This window comes from Triticum urartu, chromosome 5A (genome assembly GCF_056163025.1).
Source record: "Triticum urartu cultivar PI428250 chromosome 5A, HENAU_Tu73, whole genome shotgun sequence".
In the NCBI taxonomy this organism is placed as follows: Eukaryota; Viridiplantae; Streptophyta; class Magnoliopsida; order Poales; family Poaceae; genus Triticum; species Triticum urartu.
This window is the reverse complement of record NC_141877.1, coordinates 356,512,390-356,540,233: the sequence shown is the minus strand read 5'-3', so window position 1 is coordinate 356,540,233 and position 27,844 is coordinate 356,512,390. Positions and strand designations below refer to the sequence as shown.

Sequence of the window (27,844 nt, the reverse complement as noted above, 5' to 3'; positions counted from 1 at the left end):
AAAATAAATAGTAAACTAAAATTGTAGATTGGGAACTTATATGATGTAAAGTAGACCCGGGGGTCATAGGTTTCACCTGTGGCTTCTCTCAAGATAGCATGTATTACGGTGGCTGAACAAATTACTGCCGAGCAATTGATAGAAAAGCGCATAGTTATGATGATATCTAAGGCAATGATCATGAATATAGGCATCACGTCCATGACAAATAGACCGAAACGATTCTGCATCTACTACTATTACTCCACACATCGACCGCTATCCAACATGCATCTAGAGTATTAAGTTCATAAGAACGGAGTAATGCATTAGGAAAGATGACATGATGTAGAGGGATAAACTCAAGAAATATGATATAAACCCCATCTTTTTATCCTCGATGGCAACAATACAATACGTGTCATTTCCCTTTCCGTCACTGGGATTGAGCACCGCGAGATTGAACCAGAAGCTAAGCACTTCTCCCATTGCAAGAAAGATCAATCTAGTAGGCCAAACTAAACCGATAATTCGAAGAGACTTGCAAAGATATCAAATCATGAATATAAGAATTCAGAGAACAATCAAATAATATTCATAGATAATCAAGTTCATGAACCTACAATTCATCGGATCTTAGCAAACACACCGCAAAAAAGTTACATCGAATACATCTCCAAGAAGACCAAGGAGAACTTTGTATTGAGATCAAAAGAGAGAGAAGAAGCCATCTATCTAATAACTATGGACCCGAAGGTCTGTGGTAAACTACTCGCACATCATCGAAGAGGCTATGGTGTTGATGTAGAAGCCCTCCGCAATCGAATCCCCCTCCGATGGAGCACCGGAAAAGGCCCCAAGATGGGATCTCACGGGTACAGAAGGTTGCGGAGGTGGAAAAGGTGTTCCGTGGCTCTCCCCGATGGTTTCAAGGTATAAGAGTATATATAGGTGAAAGAAGTAGGTCGGTGGAGCTGCGAGGGGCCCACGAGGGTGGGGGACGTGCCTGGCCCCCTAGGCGCGCCCTCCTGCCACGTGGTTTCCTCGCTGCTTCCTTGACGTCCACTCCAAGTCTCCTATATTGCGTTTGTTCCAAAAACGATCCTCGCGAAGGTTTCATTCCGTTTGGATTCCCTTTGATATCCCCTTTCTGCCAAACACTGAAATAGGCAAAAAAAACAGCAATTTGCACTGGGCTTTCGATCAATAGGTTAGTCCCAAAAATAATATAAAAGTGCATAGTAAAGCCCATTAAACATCCAAAACAGATAATATAATAGCATGGAGCAATCAAAAAATATAGATACGTTGGAGACGTATCAAGGAGCTACAACGCGAGCTATTGATCTACAACATATATATGCAAAAACTATCAGGTACTAAGATCATGATAAATTAAAGTTCAATTAATCATATTACTTAAGAACTCCCACTTAGATAGACATCCCTCTAGTCATCTAAATGATCTCATGATCCATATCAACTAAACCATATCCGATCATCATGTGAGATGGAGAAGTTTTCAATGGTGAACATCACTATGTTGATCATATCTACTATATGATTCATGCTCGACCTTTCGGTCTCAATGTTCCGAGGCCATATCTGCATATGCTAGGATCGTCAAGTTTAACCTGAGTATTCTGCTTCTGCAAAACTGGCTTGCACCCATTGTATGTGAACGTAGAGCTTATTACACCCGATCATCACGTGGTGTCTCGGCATGATGAACTGTAGCAATGGTGCATACTCAGGGAGAACACTTATACCTTGAAATTTAGTGAGAGATCATCTTATAATGCTACCATCGTACTAAGCAAAATAAGATGCATAAAGGATAAACATCACATGCAAACAAAATAAGTGATATGATATGGCCATCATCATCTTGTGCCTTTGATCTCCATCTACAAAGCACCATCATGATCACCATCGTCACAGGCTTGACACCTTGATCTCCATCATAGCATCGTTGTTGTCTCGCCAACTATTGCTTCTACGACTATCGCTACCGCTTAGTGATAAAGTAAAGCAATTACATGGAGATCGCATTTCATACAATAAACCGACAACCATATGGATCCTACCAGTTGCCGATAACTGTTACAAAACATGATCATCTCATGCAACAATTTATGTATCATCACATTTTGACCATATCACATCACACATGCCCTGCAAAAACAGGTTAGACGTCCTCTACTTTGTTGTTGCAAGTTTTACGTGGTTGCTACAGGCTTCTAGCAAGAACCGTTCTTACCTATGCATCAAAACCACAACGATTTTTTGTCAAGTGTGTTGTTTTAACCTTTAACAAGGACCGGGCGTAGTTAAACTCGATTCAACTAAAGCTGGAGAAACACACACCCGCTAGCAACCTGTGTGCGAAGCACCTCGGTAGAACCAGTCTCATGAACACGGTCATGTAATGTTGGTCCGGGCCGCTTCATCCAACAATACTGCTGAATCAAAGTAAGACGTTGCTGGTAAGCAGTATGACTATTATCGCCCACAACTCTTTGTGTTCTACTCGTGCATATAACATCTATGCATAGACCTGGCTCGGATGCCATTGTTGGGGAACGTAGTATTTCAAAATTTTCCTACGATCACGCAAGATCTATCTAGGAGAAGCATAGCAATGAGAGGGGAGAGTGTGTCCACGTACCCTCATAGACCGAAAGCGGGAGCGTTTAGTAACATGGTTGATGTAGTCGAACGTCTTCGTGATCCAACCGATCCTAGCACCGAACGTACGAGACCTCCGCGTTTAGCACATGTTTAGCTCGATGATGTCCCTCGAGCTCTTGATCTAGTTGTGGACGAGGGAGAGTTCCGTCAGCACGACGGCATGGCGATGGTGATGATGAAGTTAGAGGTGCAGGGCTTCGCCTAAGCACTACGACGATATGATCGAGGTGTGTAACTGCGGAGGGGGGCACCGCACACAGGTAAGACAAATCTTGGAGTGCCTTTGGGGTGCCCCCTGCCCACGTATATAAAGGAGGGAGGAAGAGATGCCGGCCCTCCGAGGGGCGCGCCAAGTGTAGGGAGTCCTACTAGGACTCCCAAGTCCTAGTAGGATTCCTTTTTCCTTTTCGGAGTAGGAAAGAAGGAAAGGAGGGAGAGGGAGAAGGAAAGGAGGGGCCGCGCCCCCACCCCTTGTCCAATTCGGTTTGGGCAGGAGGGAGGCGCGCGCCACCTCGTGGCCCTTCTTTCCTCTCTCCACTAAACCCCAACAAGGCCCATTAACTTCCCCCGGCGAATTCCCGTAACTCTTTGGTACTCCGAAAAATACCCGAATCACCCGGAACCATTCCGATGTCCGAATATAGCCTTCCAATATATCAATCTTTACCTCTCGACCATTTCATAGTTATGAGAATATCTAGGTATGATCATGTATATAGGCATCACGTCCGAGACAAGTAGACCGACTCCTTCCTGCATCTACTACTATTACTCCACTCATCGACCGCTATCCAGCATGCATCTAGAGTATTAAGTTCATGAAAACAGAGTAACGCCTTAAGCAAGATAACATGATGTAGAGGGATAAATTCATGCAATATGATAAAAACCCCATCTTGTTATCCTCGATGGCAACAATACAATATGTGGCTTGCTGCCCCTACTGTCACTGGGAAAGGACACCGCAAGATTGAACCCAAAGCTAAGCACTTCTCCCATTGCAAGAAAGATCAATCTAGTAGGCCAAACCAAACTGATAATTCGAAGAGACTTGCAAAGATAACCAATCATACATAAAAGAATTCAGAGAAGATTCAAATATTGTTCACAGATAAACTTGATCATAAACCCACAATTCATCGGTCTCAACAAACACACCGCAAAAATAAGATTACATCGAATAGATCTCCACAAGAGAGGGGGAGAACATTGTATTGAGATCCAAAAAGAGAGAAGGAGCCATCTAGCTAATAACTATGGACCCGAAGGTCTGAGGTAAACTACTCACACTTCATCGGAGAGGCTATGGTGTTGATGTAGAAGCCCTCCGTGATGGATACCCCCTCCGGCGGAGCTCCGGAACAGGCCCCAAGATGGGATCTCGTGGATACAAAAAGTTATAGTGGTGGAATTAGGGTTTTGGCTCTGTATCTGATCGTTTTGGGTACGTAGGTATATATAGGAGGAAGGAGTACGGCGGTGGAGCAACAGGGGGCCCATGAGGGTGGAGGGCGCGCTTAGGGGGGGGGGGGGGTAGGCGCACCCCCTACCTCGTGGCCTCCTCCTTTGTTTCTTGACGTAGGGTCCAAGTCTCCTGGATCATGTTCGATGAGAAAATCACGTTCCCGAAGGTTTCATTCCGTTTGGACTCCGTTTGATACTCCTTTTCTTCAAAACCCTAAAATAGGCAAAAAATAGCAATTCTGGGCTGGGCCTTCGGTTAATAGGTTAGTCCCAAAAATAATATAAAAGTGGATAATAAAGCCCAATAATGTCCAAAGCAGTAGATAATATAGCATGGAGTAATCAAAAATTATAGATACGTTGGAGACATATCAAGCATCCCCAAGCTTAATTCCTGCTAGTCCTCGAGTAGGTAAATGATAAAAACAGAATTTTTGATGTGGAATGCTACTTGGCATAATTTCAATGGAATTCTTATTAATTGTGGCATGAATATTCAGATCCGGAAGATTCAAGATAAAAGTTCATATTGACATAAAAATAATAATACTTCAAGCACACTAACTAAGCAATTATGTCTTCTCAAAATAACATGGCCAAAGAAAGCTCATCCCTACAAAATCATATAGTTTAGTCATGCTCCATTTTCGTCACACAAGAATGCTCTCATCATGCACAACCCCGATGACAAGCCAAGCAATTGTTTCATACTTTAGTAATCTCAAACCTATAAACTTTCACGCAATATATGAGCGCGAGCCATGGACATAGCACTATGGGTGGAATAGAATATGATGATGGGGGTTATGTGGAGAAGACAAAAAAGGAGAAAGTCTCACATCAACGAGGCTAATCAATGGGCTATGGAGATGCCCATCGATTGATGTTAATGCAAGGAGTAGGGATTGCCATGCAACGGATGCACTAGAGCTATAAATGTATGAAAGCTCAACAAAAGAAACTAAGTGGGTGTGCATCCAACTTGCTTGCTCACGAAGACCTAGGGCACTTGAGGAGGCCCATTGTTGGAATATACAAGCCAAGTTCTATAATGAAAAATTCCCAATAGTATATGAAAGTGACAAAACAAAAGACTCTCTATCATGAAGATTATGGTGCTACTTTGAAGCACAAGTGTGGCAAAGGATAGTAGCATTGTCCCTTTTTTTATTTGTCCTTCCCCTTTTTTATGGCCTTTCTCTTTTTTTGGGACAATGCTCTAGAAAATGATGATCATCACACTTCTATTTATTTACAACTCAATGATTACAACTCGATACTAGAACAAAAGATGACTATATATGAATGCCTCCGGCGGTGTACCGGGATATGCAATGAATCAAGAGTGACATGTATGAAAATTATGAACGGTGGCTTTGCCACAAATACTATGTGAACTACATGATCATGCTAAGCAATATGACAATGATGAATGTGTCATGATAAACGGAATGGTGGAAAGTTGCATGGCAATATATCTCGGAATGGCTATGGAAATGCCATAATAGGTAGGTATGTTGGATGTTTTGAGGAAGATATAAGGAGGTTTATGTGTGAAAGAGCATATCATATCATGGGGTTTGGATGCACCAGCAAAGTTTGCACCAACTCTCAAGGTGAGAAAGGGCAATGCACGGTACCGAAGAGGCTAGCAATGATGGAAGGGTGAGAGTGGGTATAATCCATGGACTCAACATTAGTCATAAAGAACTCACATACTTATTGCAAAAATCTACAAGCCATCAAAAACCAAGCACTACACGCATGCTCCTAGGGGGATAGATTGGTAGGAAAAGACCATCGCTCGTCCCCGACCGCCACTCATAAGGAGGACAATCAAAGAACACCTCATGTTTCAAATTTGTTACATAACGTTTACCATACGTGCATGCTACGGGACCTGCAAACTTCAACACAAGCATTTCTCAAATTAACAACTACTCAACTAGCACGACTTTGATATTATTACCTCCATATCTCAAAACAATCATCAAGCATCAAACTTCTCTTAGTATTCAAAACACTCATAAGAAGATTTTTACTAATCTTGAATACCTAGCATATTAGGATTATTTAAGAAAATTACCATGCTATTTAAGACTCTCAAAATAATCTAAGTGAAGCATGAGAGATCAATAGTTTCTATAAAACAAATCCACCACCGTGCTCTAAAAGATATAAGTGAAGTACTAAAGCAAAACTATATAACTCAAAAGATATAAGTGAAGCACATAGAGTATTCTAACAAATTCCAAATCATGTATGGCTCTCTCAAAAGGTGTGTACAGCAAGGATGATTGTGGTAAAATAAAAAGCAAAGACTCAAATCATACAAGACGCTCCATGCAAAAACACATATCATGTGGTGAATAAAAATATAGCTCCAAGTAAAGTTACCGATAGAAGTAGACGAAAGAGGGATGCCTTCCGGGGCATCCCCAAGCTTTGGCTTTTAGGTGTCCTTAGATTATCTTGGGGGTGCCATGGGCATCCCCAAGCTTAGGCTCTTGCAACTCCTTGTTCCATAATCCATCAAATCTTCACCCAAAACTTGAAAACTTCACAACACAAAACTCAAAGTAGAAAATCTCGTGAGCTCCGTTAGTGAAAGAAAACAAAAGACCACTTCAAGGTACTGTAATGAACTCATTCTTTATTTATATTGGTGTTAAACCTAATGTATTCCAACTTCTATATGGTTTATAAACTATTTTACTAGCCATAGATTCATCAAAATAAGCAAACAACACACGAAAAACAGAATCTGTCAAAAACAGAACAGTCTGTAGTAATCTGTAGCTAGCGCAAGATCTGGAACCCCAAAAATTCTAAACTAAATTTCTTGACGTGAGGAATTTATCTGTTAATCATATTCAAAAAGAATTAACTAAATAGCACTTTCCAAATAAAAATGGCAGCAGTTCTCGTGAGCGCTAAAGTTTCTATTTTTACAGCAAGATATTAAGACTTTCCCCAAGTCTTCCCAACGGTTCTACTTGGCACAAACACTAATTAAACACGAAAAACACAACCAAAACAGAGGCTAGATAAGTTATTTATTACTAAACAGGAGCAAAAAGCAAGGAATAAAAATAAAATTGGGTTGCCTCCCAACAAGCACTATCGTTTAACGCCCCTAGCTAGGCATAAAAAGTAAGGATAGATCTAGGTATTGCCATCTTTGGTTTTCAACTTTTTAGCGGAATCAAGCTCGAATCCGGGAGGTTCTTTACGCTTCCCTTGATATTCTGAAAATTTTAGATCTAAAGAATCTAACCGCTTATTGCAAAGAGTAATCAACATATTCATGCGGTGGAGATTTCCGCTAACGCTCTTAAGAGGTTCAAGAGACTTTTGTAAAATCTTAGTTACTTCGCAAATTTTCTCAAAAACTTGCATTTCCTCTTAGGTATGATGAGGCCCCTTTTGTTGAGGTAGAGTTCCTTCTATACCTTCTATAATTTCATGCGCAATACTGGGATCAATTTCAATAAAATTGCCTTTGGCAATGCAATCCAAAAGTTGTCTATGCGACATATTTAGTCCAACATAAAAGTTGCGAAGCAAAATTCTAAAATTCACCTCTAGGGTACAATTGCGATAAGATTCCATCATTCTAAACCAAGCATCTTTTAAATTTTCTCCTTGCCTTTGTTTGAAGTGAAGAACCTCAAACTCGGGAGACAAAGGAGCAGATAAGGGACTAGCCATAACGACAAGCAAGCAATCCAACACACAAGCAAACAAAAAGCAAGCGGGCAAAAAGAGGCAAATAGATAAAGAGAGGGAGGATAGAGAGAGAGGGCGAATAAAATGGCAAGGGTGAAGTGGGGGAGAGGAAAACGAGAGGTAAATGGCAAATAATGTAATGCGGGAGATAAGGGTATGTGATGGGTACTTGGTATGTTGACTTTTGCATAGACTCCCCGGCAACGGCGCCAGAAATGGCTCGTTGTCGGGAGTCAGATCTTCACTTGTGTGAACCTCCCCGGCAACGGCGCCAGAAATGGCTCGTTGTCGGGAGTCAAATCTTGACTTGCGCGAACCTCCCCGGCAACGGCGCCAGAAATTCTTCTTGCTACCTCTTGAGCACTGCGTTGGATTTCCCCGAAGAGTAAAGGATGATGCAGCAAAGTAGCGTAAGTATTTCCTGCAATTTTTGAGAACCAAGGTATCAATCCAGTAGGAGGTTGTGCGCGCGTCCCTAGTACCTGCACAAAACAAATAACTCCTCGCAACCAACGCGATAAGGGGTTGTCAATCCCTTCACGGTCACTTACGAGAGTGAGATCTGATAGATATGATAAGACAATATTTTTGGTATTTTTGTGATAAAGATGCAAAGTAAAATAAAGGCAAAGTAAAAGCAAAGGAAATAACTAAGTATTGGAAGATTAATATGATGAAGATAGACCCGGGGGCCATAGGTTTCACTAGTGGCTTCTCTCAAGAGCATAAGTATTTTACGGTGGGTGAACGAATTACTGTTGAGCAATTGACAGAATTGAGCATAGTTATGAGAATATCTAGGTATGATCATGTATATAGGCATCACGTCCGAGACAAGTAGACCGAATCCTGCCTGCATCTACTACTATTACTCCACTCATCGATCGCTATACAACATGCATCTAGAGTATTAAGTTCATGAAAACAGAGTAACGCCTTAAGCAAGATGACATGATGTAGAGGGATAAATTCATGCAATATGATAAAAAAAACCCATCTTGTTATCCTCGATGGCAACAATACAATACGTGCCTTACTGCCCCTACTATCACTGGGAAAGGACACCGCAAGATTGAACCCAAAGCTAAGCACTTCTCCCATTGCAAGAAAGATCAATCTAGTAGGCCAAACCAAACTGATAATTCGAAGAGACTTGCAAAGATAACCAATCATACATAAAAGAATTCAGAGAAGATTCAAATATTGTTCATAGATAAACTTGATCATAAACCCACAATTCATCGGTCTCAACAAACACACCGCAAAAAGAAGATTACATTGAATAGATCTCCACAAGAGAGGGGGAGAACATTGTATTGAGATCCAAAAAGAGAGAAGAAGCCATCTAGCTAATAACTATGGACCCGAAGGTCTGAGGTAAACTACTCACACTTCATCGGAGAGGCTATGGTGTTGATGTAGAAGCCCTCCGTGATGGATACCCCCTTCGGCGGAGCTCTGGAACAGACCCCAAGATGGGATCTCGTGGATACAAAAAGTTACAGTGGTGGAATTAGGGTTTTGGCTCCGTATCTGATCGTTTGGGTACGTAGGTATATATAGGAGGAAGGAGTACGTCGGTGGAGCAACAGGGGGGCACAAGGGTGGAGGGCGCGCCTGGGGGGGGGGGTAGGCGCGCCCCTACCTCGTGGCCTCCTCCTTTGTTTCTTGACGTAGGGTCCAAGTCTTCTGGATCATGTTCGATGAGAAAATCACGTTCCTGAAGGTTTCATTCCATTTGGACTCCGTTTGATATTCGTTTTCTTCGAAACCCTAAAATAGGCAAAAAAAACAGCAATTCTGGGCTGGGCCTCCGGTTAATAGGTTAGTCCCAAAAATAATATAAAAGTGGATAATAAAGCCCAATAATGTCCAAAACAGTAGATAATATAGCATGGAGCAATCAAAAATTATAGATACGTTGGAGACGTATCACATGACAAGACTATATGATTTTGTAGGGATAGCTTTCTTTAGCATTGATATTTTGAAAGACATGATTGTTTGTTGGGATGCGTGAGTATTGATGTCTTTATGTCAAATTATAGACTATTGCTTTGAATCACTTATATCTCAATATTCATGCCATGATTAGATATATGATCAAGTTTATGCTAGGTAGCATTCCACATCAATTTTTTTACCATTGACCTACTCGAGGACGAGCATGAATTAAGCTTGGGGATGCTGATACGTATCCATCGTATCTATAATTTTTGATTGCTTCATGCCAATATTATTCAACTTTTACATACTTTTGGCAAGTTTTTATATGATTTATTTGGACTAACTTATCCAGTGCCCAGTGCCAGTTCCTGTTTGTTACATGTTTTTCTTTCGCAAAAAATCCATATCAAACAAAGTCCAAACGCGATAAAAATTTACGGAGAATTATTTTGGAATATATGTGATTTTTAGGAGGTGGAATCAACGCAAACGGGGGCCCACAGTGCCCACAACCCACCAGGGCACGCCAGGCACCCCCTGGCGCGCCCAGGTGTCTTGTGCCCTCCTCGAAGGTCGCTTGAGGCCCTTCTCCTGGCGCAAGAAAGATAATTTGTGGAAAAAAATCTGTAAAAATTTCAGCGCAATCGGAGTTACGGAACTCCGGGAATTTAAGAAACTGTGAAGGGCTAGATCTCGGGAACGTGAAACAGGAGAGAATAGAGAGAGAGATCCAATCTCGGAGGGCTCCTGCCCGTCCGCTGCCATAGCATACCATGGACCAGAGGGGAAATTCTCCTCCCCATCTAGGGGGGGAGGCCAAGGAAGAAGAAGAAGTAGGGGGCTCTTTCCCCCCTCGCTTCCAGTGGCGCCGGAGTGCCACCGGGGCAACGATCGGGACGGCGATCTACATCAACAATCTTGCTACCGTCAACATCAACTCTCTCCCCCTCTATGTAGTGGTGTAACACCTCTTCTCCCTGCTATAATCTCTACTTAAACATGGTGCTCAACTCCATATATTATTTCCCAATGATCGATGGTTATCCTATGATGTTTGAGTAGATCCGTTTTGTCTTGTGGGTTAATCGTGATCTTGGTTGGTATGATTGTATATTTTATTTATGGTGCTGTCCTACGGTGCCCTCCGTTCTTGCGCAAATGTGAGGGGCCCCTGCTGTAGGGTGTTGCAATATGTTCATGGTTCGCTTATGGTGGGTTGCGAGAGTGACAGAAGCTTAAACCAGAGTAGGTGGGCTATGGCGTATGGGATAAAGAGGACTTGATACTTAATGATATGGTTGGGTTTCACGACCTTAATGATCTTTAGTAGTTGCGGATGCTTGCTAGAGTTCCAATCATATGTGCATATGATCCAAGTAGAGAAAGTATGTTAGCTCATGCCTCTCCCTCATATAGAATTGCAAGAATGATTACGGTACTTGTTATCGATTGCCTAGGGACAAATAACTTTCTTGTTGACACAAACCCTTTTACTAAACACCTAACTTTTATTATCTTGCAAAGTACTTCTCGTTTTATTCTTGCAAAGTAGTTCTAGCATCACACCTACAAAATAGTTTCATATTTGCTTCCGATAAAGCAAACGTCAAGTGTGCGTAGAGTTGTATCTGTGATCGATAGAACTTGAGGGAATATTTGTTCTGCCTTTAGCTTCTCGTTGGGTTCGACACTCTTATTTATCGAAAAAGGCTACAAATGACCCCCTATACTTGTGGGTTATCAGGTTAGTCCAAATAAATCATATAAAATGTATATAGGCATGTGAAAGTTGTACAATATGGGCATGAAACAATAAAAAATTATAGATACGACGGAGACGTATCACCCTCGGTCCGGGAGTGCCCTCGCTGGGCTTACCTGGCCAAAGAGTTGGACGCCGACGCCTCAGAGGTGCGCCTTGAGCTGGTTCCCCCCTCCCCTGCCCGCCCGTCATTGACCTTCGCAGATGACGGTTCAGCCCCCCTCGGTGGGGGTTCTGCTGCCGTCTCGCGGTCACCATGGTGCGCCCGTCCGGCGAGCCTGGCGCGCTTGCCCTCGGGTAAAGGTGGGGTTTTGAGGGTTGGGGGTCACCGCCGATGCCAATCCTGGGGCGTTGCCAGCCGCTACGAGCTGGGCTCTGCCCGCTCCACTTGGCTTCGGACGTAGTCGCCCCCATCGTCGGCGTTGGCGCCTCCCTCGCTGGCGCATAGACCGCTTTCCGTCCCTGATGCCCCGATCTCCCGCCGCTCGCCCTTTCGATCGTTCCTGCGGATGCACCCCCAGGCCAGAGTCCCTCTGGCCTACGTAGGCCCTCGCTGAACCTCCCCCGTCTCTCGCTCTCGTCGGTGGCGGCGGCGGCAACGGTGACACCTGCCGATGATGGGCGCGCCCCCTTGGCTAGGGCTCCCCCCGACTGCTGGACCAGGAGTGGCTGCTCGGCCCATGGTTTGGCGCTTTGCTACTGGGACGGGCCCAGGGCCCAGTCTGCATGGCGGACACGCACAACCTATTGGGAACCGAATTCCTCCTAGGCCAGCCCATCCGCTTCATGTGCCCTAGGCCCAATGGGGGGTTCATCTGGCCCCCATGGGGCTTCCCCGCCCCCCCTCGCGCCGCCACCCTGCAACCCGCGCCCTTGCCTCTGTCCCAACCTCCTCCCACCCAGGGGCTCCTGCTGTCGACCCACCGGCGCCCTGCCCAACCCGTCCGGCCGCTCTACCCCGTGTCTCCACCATGCCCCATGACTGGGACGACGGTGGCACCCGGAGCAAGCGGCCCCGCCCGACGTCGGAGGGCGCTCACTGGGAGGAAGACTGATACGTCTCCAACGTATCTATAATTTTTGATTGCTCCATGCTATATTATCTACCGTTTTAGACATTATTGGGCTTTATTTTCCACTTTTATATTATTTTTGGGACTAACCTATTGACCGAAGGCCCAGCCCAGAATTGTTGTTTTTTACCTGTTTTAGGGTTTCGAAGAAAAGGAATATCAAACGGAGTCCAAACGGAATGAAACCTTCAGAAACGTGATTTTCTCATCAGATAAGATCCAGGAGACTTGGACCCTCCGTCAAGAAAGCCACGAGGTGCTCACGAGGGTAGGGGGCGCCCCCCTAGGGCGCGCCCCCCTGCCTTATGGGCCCCTCGAAGCTCCACCAACGTACTTCTTCCTCCTATATATATCCACGTACCCCCAAACGATCGGGGACGGAGCCAAAAACCTAATTCCTCCGCCGCAACTTTCTGTATCCACGAGATCCCATCTTGGGGCCTGTTCTGGAGCTCCGTCGGAGGAGGCATCGATCACGGAGGGCTTCTACATCATCATCCAAACCCCTCCGATGAAGTGTGAGTAGTTTACTTCAGACCTACGGGTCCATAGCTAGTAGCTAGATGGCTTCTTCTCTTTTTTTGGATCTCAATACAATGTTCTCCCCCTCTCTCGTGGAGATCTATTCGATGTAATCTTGTTTTTGTGGTGTGTTTGTTGAGATCGATGAATTTTGGGTTTATGATCAAGTCTATCTATGAATAATATTTGAATCTTCTCTGAATTCTTTTATGTATGATTGGTTATCTTTGCAAGTCTCTTCGAATTATCAGTTTGGTTTGGCCTACTAGATTGGTTGTTCTTGCCATGGGAGAAGTGCTTAGCTTTGGGTTCAATCTTGCGGTGTCCTTTCCCAGTGACAGAAGGGGCAGCAAGGCACGTATTGTATTGTTTCCATCGAGGATAACAAGATGGTTTTTTATCATATTGCATGAAACTATCCCTCTACATCATGTCATCTTGCTTAAGGCGTTACTCTATTTTTAACTTAATACTCTAGATGCATGCTGGATAGCGGTCGATGAGTGGAGTAATAGTAGATGCAGAATCGTTTCGGTCTACTTGTCTCGGACGTGATGCCTATATACATGATCATACCTAGATATTCTCATAACTATGCTCAATTCTGTCAATTGCTCAACAGTAATTTGTTCACCCACCGTAGAATATTTATGCTCTTTAGAGAAGCCACTAGTGAAACCTATGGCCCCGGGGTCTCTTTCTCGTCATATCAATCTCCATCACTTTACTATTGCTTTGCTTTTACTTTATTTACTTTGCATCTCTATATCAAAAATACCAAAAAATATTATTTATCATCTCTATCAGATCTCACTTTCGTAAGTGACCGTGAAGGGATTGACAACCCCTAAGCGCGTTGGTTGCGTTGAGCTATTGTTTTTGTGTAGGTACGAGGGACTCGAGCATAGCCTCCTACTGGATTGATACCTTGGTTCTCAAAAACTAAGGGAAATACTTATGCTACTTTGCTGCATCATCCCTTCCTCTTCGGGGAAATCCAACGCAGTGCTCAACAGGTAGCGAAGACCTCCGTCGACAACTTTCCACCCGAGACACCTGCGATGCTCATGATGGCCGTGACTCCCAACGCTCCCCCGAGCGCCCGTCCATCACCAGCGCGGACCGCAGGGGCCGGTCCTGGTCGCGCACTCCTCATGATGCGGACTGGAGAGCCTCTCACCGTCGTCGCCCCTTCCCTCAACGTCGCCGCGACCATTCTCCCTCGTCGCCCCGTCATGCTCGACTCTCCCCTACGCGCTCGGCTGCTTTGGGGCCGCCCCCTCCGGTTGGCCGCTACCATCCACCTCCCCGTGCTGATGCGCAGGTCGGGACGGGTAATGCCCCAAATCGTGGGCTTCAAGGCCCCAAGAAGAAGCGTTAGGGCCAAGCCCGGGCTGCTGCTACCGCTGTCGTGGCTCCCGGGGCTCCCACTGCACCGGGGACCGATGCTTCGGCGCCCGGTGGGACGTGCTTCAACTATGGTATCGCCGGTCATTCGCAAGTCAACTGCTCCAACCCTCTATGCTGCTACATCTGCAAGGACCCCGACCATCCGGCACTTTTGTGTCCGGACCGCCTGATCTCTGAGGAGTTGATGATGTACGGGCACGGCATCAAGGGCATGGCCTCCTTCCACATCGAGGTGCCAGACGTCCCGCCCCCACTCCCTCGCTTCTGGCAGTTGTGACGGTCTGGGGTGAGGGGGTGGCCTCCCCCGAGATGATCGAGGCCGAGCTCAACCACCTCTACCGCTGCCAATGGGACGACAGGTGACTCCGACCGCTGACAACGAGTTCACAGTGATCTTCCCTGACGCGGTCAACCACGGCTTTGGCACCCGAAGCGGCGACATCACCTTGGCACTCAACAAGCTGGTGGTGGATATCTCAGAGCCGGTCCGCGACCCCCGTGCGGTGGCTGTTCTCGACATGGCCTGGATTCTCATCGCCAGACAACCGGACATTGCGAGATCTGAGCGTGTCATTCGGCACATGTCTCAGATTCTCGACAAGGTCGTGGTGGTTGACGAGCTCTCCCACGGAAGGAGGAGGAGGTCTAGGTCAAGGTCAAGTCTCTCGACTCCTTGAAGCTTCGCGTTACGGTCCGGGTCTTCTTCAACGACCAGGCCTTTGACCGCAAGATCTGCCGCGAGCCTCCCAACCACGTGGGGCGCCCTCGATTCTGCGACGACGGACACTTTAGCGATGGCAGCCCCGGTGGTTGGCACGGCCCACACAGGCGCAACCACCTCGGCCCTCATCACTCCCATGGCTCTGACCTCGATGAGGACGATCAAGACTCCGAGGACAGCCGGTCTCTTGACCTCGACCCTCCGCCTGCCGCTGCAGCTAGACGCTCGGCCACAGGCAACTGACACCTCGTGCACCCTCTCCCCTTGGGTGAGCACCCGGCCTCGCCTCCGCCGGCCTTGGGCCCGACTCCGGAGGACCTGGATCCCCCTGTGTCGGCTTCGCCGGGGGGCCTGGGTTCTGGATGTGACTTGCCCAGTGTGAGCATGTTGGTCCTTCCTGCCTGCTCCCCTCGCTCACCCAGCCTAGGGTCAGACGCCATCTCCCCCAGTCCGACCATGGAGGTCGTCCCCGCGCTCTGTCTGTTGTCCTCGCCGTCTGATCCTGGGCCCCCCGGATGTGCCCGAGGTCTCCCCACCGGCCTTGTGCATGTCCCCGACTCGGCTGGGGTGTCCTCGGTGCTCTCCTCGGCACCTCCCCAGCCATCTGCCTGCTCGCTCCCCGGATCCCCTCTGACCTCTCCGTGTCTGGCATCGCTGCTCGTCCAGCCCGCCGCCTCTCCTCCTACCACCCCTGGGGTGGCGGCGGCGGTGGTTATTACAACTTCGGTGGCTGCCCACCCACTACCCCCATGGACGGCAGCCTACTCTAGGCGAGGAGGTCGACCTCATCTTCGGTGATCGCCCCGCATCGTAGCGCTTGGATTCATGCCGCCCGGCCTGTGGGTAGCCCGGTGCTGCCCATCCCGGAGCGCGTTGAGCTTCGGGCTATGGCCCAAAACCTCGAGTCAGGTACCACGGTCTTCCCTGCATCTTCATATACGTGTACGTTCTCCGCACTCGAGTCAGCTCCGCTCGACAACCTAGCGAGGGTCGCGGCGGACTCGACAATTGTGTTTCGCAGTGAGGTCGCTCCGCCGCTTGTTCAGCTCGAGGCTATTCGTCCCCGTGAGATCCTAGAGGGGAGGTTGGCGGAGGCCCGAGTGTGCTTGGCCGCCCCGGTTGTGCCTCATGCCCCCCCCCACACGGACGACCGCCACTTTGCCCTCTGAGGACGACGGTGTGATCTGCGGTCGCACCCGCTCTCGCATTGCCGCCATTCGTGCTTAGAGCACCTCTCGTGTCCTGGGGTCAAGCAGCCCCCCGATGGCTCCTTAAGAGCATCTCCAGCCGTTGGCCCCCCAGGGGACGCGTAAAATCGCCGCCTGGGGGCGAGCCGGCGCTAAACTCGGCGTGGGGGCTTTCGGGTCCCCAACCGCCGGCCCCAGTGTCGCCCCTAGAAGGCGGTTTAAAAAAAGGAATTCAGCAAACTAGACAAATATTCGGCTAAAGTTCGGCGATTACATAAAAACTGGGCAAAGATGACATTACATAATAAAGTTTTTAAAAAACGGAATCAACTACTACTACGGGTCAAAGAACGCCTTGAGCACGGTGAAGTCGCCAATGTCGCCGCCATCCTCGCCGTCGTCCTCGTCGGCCTTCTCCTCCTTCACGCAGCCAACCCTGTTGGAGCCCTGCCCGGCGTCGCCCTGGCGAACCACTGGCGACGGTGCGTCATCGTCACTATTGTCGAGGACGAGGACGCCTCCCTCGTCGCGGCCACGATGCTGAGCTTCGAACTGCTCGTAGGCGCGGCGCTGGCGCTCCAGCTCCGTCCGTGCCCAGTCTTCACGCGCCCACTTCAGGGCCGCCGCGTCGTCGAGCTCCTCCTTGATGCCGCTGGTGAGCCCTGGCTCCGTCTTGACGACGGCGAGCCCCGACTCCGTCTTCACGACAGCTAGCCCCGGCTCCGTCTTTGTTTGATGTGGCGGGGAGGAGCTAAGGAGGAGCCGCACCCGCCACCCTCATTGATGGCGATGCCGGTGTTGCGGGTGCGCCGGCTGAGCGGCGTCTCCACTACGGGCTCGGCCTTGACGCCGAACACCGCCGGCGAGCCGGAGGAGTGGGAAGAGGAGCGGGAGGAGGAGTTGGAGGACGAGGACGAGGAGGAGCCGAACCTCCTAGGCATCCATTGCCCGGCGCTCCGGCGGGGGACTGGGGCGGCGGCCATGGAGGGGTACGTCAGCGGCGGGTGGTTGCCGCCCTCAAGGTGCTAGAGCACCTCTTACAGCGTGCGGCCGAGGGCGCCCCACCACAGGCGGCGCCCCTCGCTGTTCTTGACGCCCCCACCATGTGACGCCCCTGATTCAATCATACACGCAAGCGTGTACGATCAAGATCAGGGACTCACGGGAAGATATCACAACACAACTCTACAAATAAAATAAGTCATACAAGCATCATATTACAAGCCAGGGGCCTCGAGGGCTCAAATACAAGGGCTCGATCATAGACGAGTCAGCGGAAGCAACAATATCTGAGTACAGACATAAGTAAACAAGTTTGCCTTAAGAAAGCTAGCACAAACTGGGATACAGATTGAAAGAGGCGCAAGCCTCCTGCCTGGGATCCTTCTAAACTACTCCTGGTCGTCGTCAGCGGGCTGCACGTAGTAGTAGGCACCTCCCGAGTAGTGGTAGTCGTCATCGACAGTGGCGTCTGGCTCCTGGACTCCAACGTCTGGTCGCAGCAATCGGGTATAGGAAAGGGGAAAAGGGGAAGCAAAGCAACCGTGAGTACTCATCCAAAGTACTCGCAAGCAAGGAGCTACACTACATATGTATGCATTGGTATCAAATGGAATAATGGTATCATATGTGGACTGGACTGCAGAATGACGGAATAAGAGGGGAATAGCTAGTCCTATCGAAGACTACGCTTCTAGTAACCTCCATCTTGCAGCAGAAGGAGAGAGTAGATGGTAAGTTCACCAAGTAACATCGCATAGCATAATCCTAACCGATGATCCTCCACTCGTCGCCCTGTGAGAGAGCGATCACCAGTTGTATCTGGCACTTGGAAGGGTGTGTTTTATTAAGTATCTGGTTTTAGTTGTCATAAGGTCAAGGTACAACTCCAAATCGTCATGTTACCGAAGATCACGGCTATTCGAATAGATTAACTTCCCTGCAGGGGTGCACCACATTTCCCAACACGCTCGATCCCCTTTGTCCGGACACACTTGTCGGGGTCATGCCCGGCCTCGGAAGATCAACACATCGCAGCCCTATCTAGGCACAACAAAGAGGTCAGCACGCCGGTCTAAATCCTATGGCGCAGGGGTCTGGGCCCATCGCCCATTGCACACCTGCACGTTGCGGACACGACCGGTGAGCAGACCTAGCCTCCCTTGTACAAGAGCAGGCGTTCCAGTCCAACCCGGCACGCGCCGCTCAGTCGCTGACGTCACGAAGGCTTCGGCTGATACCACGACGTCGAGTGCCCATAACTGTCCCCGCGTAGTTGGTTAGTACGTATAGGCCAGTAGTCAGACTCAGATCAAATACCCAGATCTCGTTAAGCGTGTTATTTTGAAGTAACCGCGAACGCCGACCAGGGCCAGACCCACCTCTCTCCTAGGTGGTCTCCGCCGGCCCTGTCGCTCCGTCACAAAAATCCACACAGAGGGTCGCCGGGAAATATTCGTGAATCAACCGCGGGTACTCAACGAGCCGACCCGACTTTAGTCACAACATGTATAGTATGTATGTATAGTATATACCCGTGATCAACACCCGACGTGATCATGCCCCGATAGTATAGCATGGCAGACTGACAAGAATGTACGGCCACTGATGATAATCTAGCATCCTATACTAATCATTTAGGATTGCAGATAAGGTATCAACAGTTGTAGCAACAATGACAGGTTATGCATCAAAATAGGATTAACGGAAAGCAGTAACATGCTACACTACTCTAATGCAAGCAGTATAGAGAAGAGTAGGCGATATCTGGTGATCAAGGGGGGGGGGGGCTTGCCCGGTTGCTCTGGCAAGTAGGGGTCGTCAACACAGTAGTCGATCGGGGCACCGGCAGCGGTCTCGAGGTCTATCGGAGAAGAAGAGGGGGAAGAAAAAGTAAATACGGAGCAAACAAAGCATCACAAAACATAACGAGGTAATACGCGGTGCTAGGTATGCCCTAACGCGGTATTAGGTGATACCGGCGAAGGGGGAACATCCGGGAAAGTATTCCCGGTGTTTCGCGTTTTCGGACAGACGGACCAGAGGGAAAAAGTTGCGTGTTCACTATGTTAGAGATGTGTGGCGGACGAACGGGCTGCGTATCCGGAGTCGTCTCGTCGTTCTAAGCAACTTTCATGTACAAATTTTTTTCATCCGAACTACGGTTTATTTTATATTAATTTTCAAAGTTTTAAACAATTTCTGAATTTAGTTCAATTAATAAATTTGAATGAAAACGGTGTAATAAATTTTATACACAGCAGCAGCTAGCCACTGTGTATGACAATGGGGTCAGGGGCGGTCTAGTCAGCAGGGTCAATAGCAGTTGACCAGTGCATGTTGACTGGTCAACTAGGTCAAGGGGACCCACATGTAAGTGTCCCAAGAGCTAATAAAAGTAGCTAGACTAAAATAATCTAGAAGGGGCCACATGTCATCTACACATTTGACTAATTAAACAAATAAACTAACCTAATTAAATGGGACCCACATGTCATAGGGTAGCAACTAATTTTAACTAATACTAATTAGCCCCTAATCTAGCCTTACTCCTAATTAATTAGGCCGGCCATTGGTACAGCCGTGCCTCACGTTGGCTGTGCCACGGTTGTGACCATGGTCCACAAACATGGGCGTAGAGGCAGCGGCTATGGCCATTCTCAACAGCAGCAAAGTAGCGGGAGGTAGTAGTGCAAGCAAGCAAGGGTAGCGGCAGCAGGAACTAAGAGCAACAACAGCGATAGAAGCCAAAGCAGCGGCAGCAGCTAGAACACGCAGCAGCGGCGGCAGGAGGAACGACAAGAAGCATCAGAGGAAGAACGGCATGCGGGATGAGCAGCGGGGCGCTGGGCGACAAGCGGCGGGGTGGCGCGTATGCGCTGAGGACAGGGCCGCAGCGTTGGGCACGGCCAGCAGTGGGCGGCGCCGACGGCCGCGGTGTCAGGTGCAGGGGCACGGCGAGGATAAGCGCGGGACGGTTGCGGGCTTGGCCAGGCGCAGGGGCGAACGAGGCCCGGACGCGGCCTAGCACGGCAGGGAGAAAAGGCGAGGCGCGGGCACGGGGTGGTCACGGCGCGGGGGTGGGGCGGACACGAGTCGCGCGGGCGCTGGCCTTGACGGACGACGACTACGGCTATGGGCAGGAGACGCACTCCGACGATGGATCGAGACCGGGGCGAGGGGGAAACAGGGGAGGAGCTCACATTGGTGCGGCAATGAGGGTCAGCGGGCTCGGGGTTGCACCGGATCGACCGAATTGACGACGGCGGCCGTCGAGATGCAGGAGCGGAGATGAGCTCGATGGCGATGCACGAGGGCCTCCCAGCTTGGTCCGGTGGTTGAAGTCGACGGAGAAGAGGACGCCGGTTCCTCTAGACATCTTGTCGTCGCTCGGGGATGACCATAACCACGAAGACCACGACGACGGCTTCGCTCGGGTTCGTGCTGTGAGGGAGAAGCGGCGCGAGAGGAAGAGGGGGAGAGCATCTAGGGTTCTCGGGGGTTCGGGGATGCTCTTAACCCGCGAGGAGGGTCGCCGGATGACGGACGCGTGCGCTAGCCGCACCATGAACGGCGCACACGCATCCAACATGATCCTGTGAGCAGTAGGAAGGAGATACAGAGGGGGGTTGTTGGGCTGGGCCAAGGTCTGTGCATTGCTAGGCCTAAGTGCATAGTGCCATTTTCCTATTTTACATTTCTGTAACAAAAACTACTACTGTTTCCTATTTAGTTTGGATAGAAATTGAGTTTTTTTAATATGAAACTTGTCACAAAAATACAGGGAAACACCCTGGGGTTGCACCAAAGGTTTCAAACCGTTTCGGATCGTTTAACTATTTTTAGAAATTAAAAAGGTTAACTAATTGGTTGTTGTTCCACTGTTATAATTCCTAGGGGCATTTTAAATATCTCCAAAATTGTTTGTTAATGCAAGAAAATTATGTGGTGAATATTTTCAACCTAATGAACATTTTTTATTTACCATTTGAATAAATAATAATTTGACTTGTATTTTAAATTTGAATTTGACTTTGATTTTAATCAAATGACAATTGGCTTAGTAATTTGGTGGTGACATGGGTTCATTAGGGTGAGGTTACTGTAGCTTGATTCTCGGGGGGTTACACACCACTGGCGCTCCGTTGGTGGAGGCCAGCCGCCGCTCCTCCCACTGCTAGAAGTACGCCGCCCACGCCGCGTGGTTGTCGGCGGCGTACTGCGGGAGGGCGCGCTGCTCCTCCATCAGCGACGCCCGCACGCGGTCGACCTCGTCGACAAAGTAGTCCGCGCGCGCGTTGACGTCGGGCACCGGGGGGATGGGGACGCCACCGACGCTGAGCCTACACCCGCCCGACCCTGCGCGCATGTCGGGCGGCGCCGACACGTTCGCCTCAAAGAGGAGGTATGCCTCCCACACATGCAATGAGCGGCGGCCGAAGCCGTTGGCCGCCCCATGTCTCGGGGAAGCACTCGCCCATCGTGATGCTCGGCTTGGGGAGAGAGGGGAGGATCGTAGGCGGCTTGGGGAGAGAAGGGAGAGGGAGGCAGAGCACGGTGGGGTGTGGCCAAAGGCGAGGGCTAGGCGTCGGCTTTTATAGCCGGGTGCCGTGTGTACGTGTGGCGGGAGGGGGGCGTCGCCGCACCGCCCGTGAGGAAGCAATGGAAGGCTGACCGGTTGGCATTGATTCCCCATGGGAAACCGAGGCGGTGACGACGACGAGGCGCCTGTCGCTGACGCGGCGGGCCTGCGGTTTGTTTGCACCAAAATCGCTTGCCCCGGTGCTCCCAGGCGCCGCCCAGCACGCCGGGTTCGGCCTGGGTCCGCCGGCCCCAGTTTCGTCCCAACCCGGCGAAAAACGGGCTCCTGGGGGCGCGACTGGGCCAATTTTCGCCCGTTGGTGCTAAAAAAATCGCCTGGGGGCATGTTGGGGGCGCAACTGGAGATGCTCCAATGCGGACCCTTATATGGAACATTTGCGGCTTCGGTTAGGATGGCCGCTGCCGCCAACTCATTGAATACATGCGTGACAACCACATTGACGTCATAGCAATCCAAGAAACCATGCGCACAGAGTTCTCCCTGGTGGAGCTTGAACGGTCGAGCTCTCACTTGTTCGCCTGGCACTGGCTCCCTTCTAGTGGGATCGCTGGGCTCTCGGGTGGCATCCTTTTAGGTGTGAAGGATGTGATGACCCCCAAGTATAGGGGATCTATCGTAGTCCTTTCGATAAGTAAGAGTGTCGAACCCAACGAGGAGCAGAAGGAAATGATAAGCGGTTTTCAGTAAGGTATTCTCTGCAAGTACTGAAATTATCGGTAACAGATAGTTTTGTGATAAGGTAATTTGTAACGGGTAACAAGTAATAAAAGTAAATAAGGTGCAGCAAGATGGCCCAATCCTTTTTGTAGCAAAGGACAAGCCTGGACAAACTCTTATATAAAGGAAAACCCTCCCGAGGACACATGGGAATTATCGTCAAGCTAGTTTTCATCATGTTCATATGATTCACGTTCGGTACTTTGTGTCGGATTTCGGGTTCCGGCAGACCCTTGAGGTTCGAACACTAGGGTGCGCACAGAGATTTCGCCTCCTACCTACTTGCACCCCTCCGCCTCACTAAGATCTAAGCTATGGAAAGAACAACACGAATGACACAGGGTTTATACTGGTTCGGGCCACCGTTGTGGTGTAATACCCTACTCCAGTGTGTGGTGTGGTGGATTGCCTCTTGGGCTGATGGTGATGAACAATACAAGGAAGAACAGCCTCGCGAGGGTCTGCTCTTGGCTGGGGCGATGAACTGCTGGGAGGAGTTCAGTCACCCTTCTCTCTCTCTCTCTCTCTGATTCGGATTCTCTCCTCCCTGATTCTCGATCCCTTCTCCCCTGGGGGTGGCTAGTCCTATTTATAGAGGCCCTGGTCCTCTTCCCCAATATCGAGCGGGAAGGGAGCCAACAATGGCGGGCTAATTTGAAGGGGGACAGCTAGTACTAGCTATCCTGACAAAACTAGTCTTCGCCTGCACAAAACTCTGGTGGTGACGCCGTCTTGGGCTCCACGATGACCTCCGTCTTGCAGTCCTCCTGGTCTTGGTCTTGTTGCACCGAAATGGCAACCTTTGCCTGATGCCTCGGTACTCCGCGGCTGCACTTGCTCCCTTTGCACCAAAGAGGAAAGGAGGACGCTGCGCGGGCTGGCACCCGCCTGGCACCTTTGGTCGTCATGGCTTGCGTCACGGACACCTCGTGAGGTACCCCGCCTTGATCTCTCCGCCTCCTCGCGAGACCGCCTGATGAGGCCGTGCCTGAAGAAGCTCTGCGTCGTCCGCCCTGCGAGGCTTGGCCCCTCGCGAGGGTCTTGGGTCTGTGTTGATGAAGATGGGCCGTGCTGGGCCCCCCTTTGAGCCACGCCACAGGCCGCAGGCAGGCAAGTCTGGGGACCCCCGTTCCCAGAACGCTGACATTTTGATAATTTGATATGTGGGTGGACGGGTGCTTGGGTACTGACCTTCCTTGGACAAGCATCCCACTTATGATTAACCCCTCTTGCAAGCATCCGCAAGTACAAAAGAAGTATTAAGGTAAACCTAACCATAGCATGAAACATATGGATCCAAATCAGCCCCTTACGAAGCAACTCATAAACTAGGGTTTAAGCTTCTCTCACTCTAGCAACCCATCATCTACTTATTACTTCCCAATGCCTTCCCCTAGGCCCAAACATTGGTGAAGTGCCATGTAGTCGACGTTCACATGACACCACTAGAGGAGAGACAACATACATCTCATCAAAATATCGAAATAATACCAAATTCACATGACTACTTATAGCAAGACTTCTCCCATGTCCTCAGGAACAAACGTAAATACTCAAAAATCATATTCATGTTCATAATCAGAGGGGTATTAATATGCATAAAGGATCTGAACATATGATCTTCCATCGAATAAACCAACTAGCATCAACTACAAGGAGTAATCAACACTGCTAGTAACCCACACGTACCAATCTAAGGCTTTGGGACAAAGATTGGATACAAGAGATGAACTAGGGTTTGAGATGAGATGGTGCTGGTGAAGATGTTGATGGAGATTGACCCCCTCCCGATGAGAGGATCGGTGCTGCTGATGATGGTGATGATTTCCCCCTCCCGGAGGGAAGTTTCCCCGGTAGAACAGCTCCGCCAGAGCCCTAGATTGGTTCCGCCAAGGTTCCGCCTCGTGGCGATGGAGTTTCATCCCGTGAGATAGCTTATGATTTTTTCCAGGGCAAAAAACCTCATATAGCAGAAGATGGGCACCGGAGGCCTGCTAGGGGGCCCACGAGGCAGGGGGCACGCCCCCCACCCTCGTGGATGGTGGGTGGCCCCCTTTGGTACTTCCTTCGCCCCAATATTTTATATATATTCTGAAACGTGCTCCCGTGAAGTTTCAGGACTTTTGGAGTTGTGCAGAATATGTCTCTAATATTTGCTCCTTTTCCAGCCCAGAATTCCAGCTGCCGGCATTCCCCCTCTTCATGTAAACCTTGTAAAATAAGAGAGAACATGCATAAGTATTGTGACATAATGTATAATAACAGCCCATAATGCAATAAATATCGATATATAAGCATGATGCAAAATGGACGTATCAACTCCCCCAAGCTTAGACCTCGCTTGTCCTCAAGCGGAAGCCGATATCGAAAAATATGTCCACATGTTTAGAGATAGAGGTGTCGATAAAAAATAAAATACAGACATGAGAGCATCATGGTCATTCTTAGAACAGCAACATATATATATATATATATTGTCATATGATCTCTTATGCTAAAGTAACAATTCGTTCACAGTTTCAAGTATGAATTATAAACTTCATTGAAAACTAACAAACTATAATCTCAGTCATTGAAGCAATTGCAATTTATCATAACATCGGAAAGAGTCAATATAAGAGCTTTTCAACAAGTCCACATACTCAACTATCATTTAGTCTTTCACAATTTCTAACACTCACGCAATACTTATGGGTATGAAGTTTTAATCGGGCACAAAGAAAGATAGGGACTTATAGTATTGCCTCCCAACCTTTTACCTCAAGGGTAATGTCAACAATAATAGTTCATGAAAACTCACATCCAATTAGCTATATATATCAGGATCTTTCCAACACATTGTGCTTGCCAAAGGATAAAATGTAAAAAGGAAAGGTGAAGATCACCATGACTCTTGTATGAAGTATAAGACAAGAATAAAAGATAGGCCCTTCGCAGAGGGAAGCAGAGGTTGTCATGTGCTTTTATGGTTGGATGCACAAAATCTTAATGCAAAATAACGTCACTTTATATTGCCACTTGTGATATGGACCTTTATTATGCAGTCCGTCGCTTTTATTTCTTCCACATCACAAGATCGTATAAAGCTTATTTTCTCCACACTAATAAATCATACATATTTAGAGAGCGATTTTTATTGCTTGCAACAATGACAACTTACTTGAAGGATCTTACTCAATCCATAGGTTGATATGATGGACTCTTATGGCAAAACTGGGTTTAAGGATATTTGGAAGCACAAGTAGTATCTCTACTCGGTGCAAAGAATTTGGCTAGCATGATTGGGAAAGGCAAGCTCAACATGTTGGATGATCCATGACAATATAATTTATTTTGGATGTAAGAAAACATAACCCATTATGTTGTCTTCCTTGTCCAACATCAACTCTTTAGCATGTCATATTCTAATGAGTGCTCACAATCATACAAGATGTCCAAGATAGTATATTTATATGTGAAGACCTCTCTTTCTTTATTACTTCTTATAAATTGCAACGATGACCAAAACTATGTTTGTCAACTTTCAACAACTTTTATTCATCATACTCTTTATATGTAAAGTCATTACTCTCCATAAGATCCATATGATCTCTTTATTTCTTTTTATTCTTTCTCTTTTATTTTTATTCCCTCAAGATCATAGCAAGATAATCAAGCCCTTGACTCAACACTAATCTTTATTATATAGCTCACAGACTCGATTATATAGAAGGATCATAAAGAAAAACTCAAAACTAGATCATACTAAAACTTTATTCTACTAGATCAAGATATTACCAAAAGGATCGAACTAAGAAAAATGGTAAAGATAAAAGTGTGATGGTGATACGATACCGGGGCACTCCCCCAAGCTTGGCAGTTGCCAAGGGGAGTGCCCATACCCAAGTGTTTATGTCTCCTTCGGGGATGGAGGAGATGGTAATGATGCTGACAATTGGGCCCTCAGCTTTTTCATGTTGTAATTGAGAAGAGCGATCTCCTCCTTTAAATCACCGACCTCCGATTCTAGCTTCAAGATCTTGTCACATAAATCTCCTTTGCTTTTCTGCCGAAAACGAGAAGGAATAGATCAGTTGTTAGACTGTTTAGCCTTCTTGGGGTGACTAGACTTCTTGAACTTCATGTGCATATCCCTGGGTTGAGGTAGAGGGACATCTGTCGGTGTCAAAACCGGTGGATCTCGGGTAGGGGGTCCCGAACTGTGCATCTAAGGTCGATGGTAACAGGGGACACGATGTTTACCCAGGTTCGGGCCCTCTCTATGGAGGTAATACCCTACATCCTGCTTGATTGATCTTGATGAATATGAGTATTACAAGAGTTGATCTACCACGAGATTGTAATGGCTAAACCTTAGAAGTATAGCCTGTATGACTATGATAATGAATATTTCTCCCCTCCGGACTAAGTCCTCCGGTTTATATAGACACTGGGAGGATCTAGGGTTACACAAGGTCGGTTAAAAAGAAAGGAATCTACATATTTGGTCACCAAGCTTGCCTTCCACGCCAAGGAGAGTCCCATCCAGAAACGGGTGCAGTCTTCGGTCTTCGTATCTTCACAGCCCATCAGTCCGGCCCATGGCTAACAGGCCGGACTCCCGAGGACCCCTCTGTCCAGGACTCCCTCAGTAGCCCCTGAACCTGGCTTCAATGACAAGGTATCCGGCGCGTAGATCTGTCTTCGGCATTGCAAGGTGGGTTCCTCCTTCCGAACTCCAAGATAGTCTTTGGACGTATTGAATGTGTCCGGACCTGTAACACACACACCACACACAACCACAGAGAGAATATAATAATCCACAAGTCCAATCTGCTGACAACTTTTTACAACATGACATTATGTCTGCCCGTCATAATTACGAAACATTTTTCGTCTACCGCTCCATGTTTCGAGACGCGGTTGCCATTGGCACGTCTTGTCGAAGTAGAGATCGTGTCCCCTCATTGAGGGATTCTCATCAATACGAGCATGGGTAACCCAACCGTGCCGTTTACACAGCCCTTGGGAGTAGGCGAATTTTAAGGCGAGTGGGGAGGC

At 48.2% G+C, this 27,844-nt stretch overlaps 1 long non-coding RNA gene across 1 annotated transcript; it reads right to left on the bottom strand.

Annotated features, from left to right (window-relative positions):
* Positions 1 to 17,669: 17,669 nt before the first annotated feature.
* Positions 17,670 to 21,078, bottom strand: LOC147971377 (uncharacterized). The gene is made up of 2 exons (XR_015604648.1): positions 20,688 to 21,078; positions 17,670 to 17,977 (listed from the first exon to the last, which is right to left on the bottom strand). It is a non-coding gene; the product is annotated as an uncharacterized LOC147971377 (long non-coding RNA).
* Between the last annotated feature and the right edge of the window lie 6,766 nt (positions 21,079 to 27,844).